Genomic DNA, 2,615 nt, shown 5'->3' on the forward strand with positions numbered 1-2,615 from the left:
TACCATTACTGACATAAAAACACTGGAGGAGGCATATCATTAGGAAGATGATGAGTTCAAAGTTTGAAATTTTGAGTTCAAGGTTCTTAGATGCCCCTGGGCAAAGCTATTCAGTAAGAAGTTGGCTATGTGGCTCCACTTGTCTGAAAATAGGTCAGACTTAGAAATATAGATTTGGGAGATATGTCAATAAAACACTGAACAAAATCCATGTTTTCTCTGTTATCACAGACACATGAGTAGACTACAGTTCCCTAGGTCCTTTCCAGTTGGATGCTGCTATGTGACTGAAATCTAGTCAGTGGAATGTGAGGAGAAGAAAAATATCCCACTTTTGGGCCAGACCTATAAAAACCTCTCATGTGCACTGTGCCATGGTCTTTCCTTCATGGAATGGGGAATTTTTTTTTTAACCAAATGTTGAAGGCAGCAGGACCTCTGTCAGCCTAAGTTACTGAATGACAAGGGAGGGGCCATTCTGCTAACCTTTTCACCTACCTAATACTGCTACAGGAGCAATATCTAAACTGAATTATGAATGAGGAATTACATGTTTAGGGTGTGAGTTCGTTACAGCAATGAGGTGACCATAACTAACTCAGAAGGTTTCTGAATGAAGACGGGTAAAGAATAAAGACCTGAAGCCACAGGTGAGATTGCCCAGAGAAAGAGTTGGCCTAGTATCTATTGCGACATTATGAAATTACCACAAACTTGTGGCCTAAAATAACACAAATGTGTTATCATACAGTTCTGGAGGTTCAGAAGTTTGAAATGGGTCTTACAGTGTCAAGGTGTCAGCAAAACTGTACTCCTTCTGGAGACTTAAGGAGAAGATCTCTGTCTTTGCCTTTCCCAGCTTCTAGAGGCTTCCTGTGTCACTTCGACCTCTGCTTTCATCATCACATCTCCTTCACTGACTCTCCTGCCTTCCACTTTCTCTTATTACATTATATTGGGCTCTCCTGGATAATCTAGGATAATCTTCCCATCTCAAGGTCCTTAATAGAATCACATCTGCACAGCCCTTTTTGCCACATAAGGTAACCTAGTCACCGGTTCTAGCAATTAGGATGTGCACATCGTTGGGAAGGGAGCTATTCCTCTACCTGCTACAAGAATGTGGAATGACATAGGAAATACATCTGAAACAGCACTTTGAGTAGCAGCAGTTTAAAAGAAATGGGCAGAGGAAGAGGAGACAGCAAGGTAACCATGAATGAACATATAAAGACATGAAGAAAAACCAAGGAGTGTGGTGACTTAAATAATACGGGAAGAAAGAATTTTAAGAAGGAGAGTATTTTAAATACAACCATATAATATGGTTGTATTTCTATCAACGAGGGATTAAGTGAGATAAAGACTTACAATCGTTTGTGGCTTTTTAACCACCTTCTTGAGTAGAGCAGTAAGAATAAAAGACTAAGTCGAGTCATAGTTGAGAGAGAACACTGTGGAGATAGTTGGTAGAGACAATTCTTTCAAGAAGTTGGACTATAAATGGGAAAAAGAAAACTGGGGAGAGACGTAGTGGAGTGGGGGTTGGAAGCAAGGGAGTCCTCCCCTCATTGGAAATACATATGCACATGCCAGTGACATTATGAGACATTAAAAGTAAAGAATGAGATGGAATAATCAGATTTAAGGAGGTGCTGGACATTTGAGAGGCGTAGCTATTGCTGAAATGCCACATGGAATGGTTGCATGTTGACCAGCAAAAGCATAATCATGCTGTCAGGAAGCTACACGTGCCCCACCAAAATCTGACACATAAATATATAGTTGATCAATCCTGACTGCTGTATGATTTTTGTCTTGAAATGTCAATGAGCTATATGCAAAAGCAGGGAATGTGGTAGTTAGATTAATCAAGGTTTGCATGGTTTTCTCCAATCAGGAGTGGTGGAAAGACCAAAGAATAAGAGGTTTTAGAAAACTGCTATACAAAGGGGTAAGGTTATGGCGTGGATAGGGAGCTGAGTAAAGACAGGGGAGAGGGATAAGGGACTCCGTAGATGCCAAAGAAGTCAAAGAACTGGTGTGTTGGGAACAATAAAGTGAGTGAAAGAGAGATGGTTAACACACGGTTAAGAATGACGCTGACAACTTTATTTGAGAACTGACCCAATCTGGAGGTGACGAGGTCTAGGTGTGGCCATGGGTGGGGGAAAGTTCTCAAAGGTGAGGCAGGCAAGGAACCATGAGGCAAGGTTGTCAGGTGGAGTCACCCAGGATGACATCAGGCCTGAGGGTGGAGAGGATGATTGTTGGCCAGGTGTCAAGGTCTTCCAAAAGATTTACAGCCCCATCATCAATAAATAGGCAAAGAGCGAAAACTCAAATGCTGACCCACAAAGGCAAAACATAATCAGACAATTACTGGAATGATTCAATTTCAAAATTTTTATAGCTTTTTAGGAAAAAGAAACTTTGTCTCTTTTTGCCTAAATGAATTCACTTGAGAATTTACAATGTCCCAAATCATTTTTCCTGTCTGAATACTTAGCCACTAGCAGGACACTCTGACCTGCAGAATGGATTAACACTGCACTTACCACACTTACTGCCGATGAAAGTGTACAGGAGAATGCTATCAACTTTCTTCTCTGTTT

This window comes from Propithecus coquereli, unplaced genomic scaffold, assembly GCF_000956105.1.
Source record: "Propithecus coquereli isolate 6110/MARCELLA unplaced genomic scaffold, Pcoq_1.0 Scaffold123, whole genome shotgun sequence".
NCBI classification, from domain to species: Eukaryota; Metazoa; Chordata; class Mammalia; order Primates; family Indriidae; genus Propithecus; species Propithecus coquereli.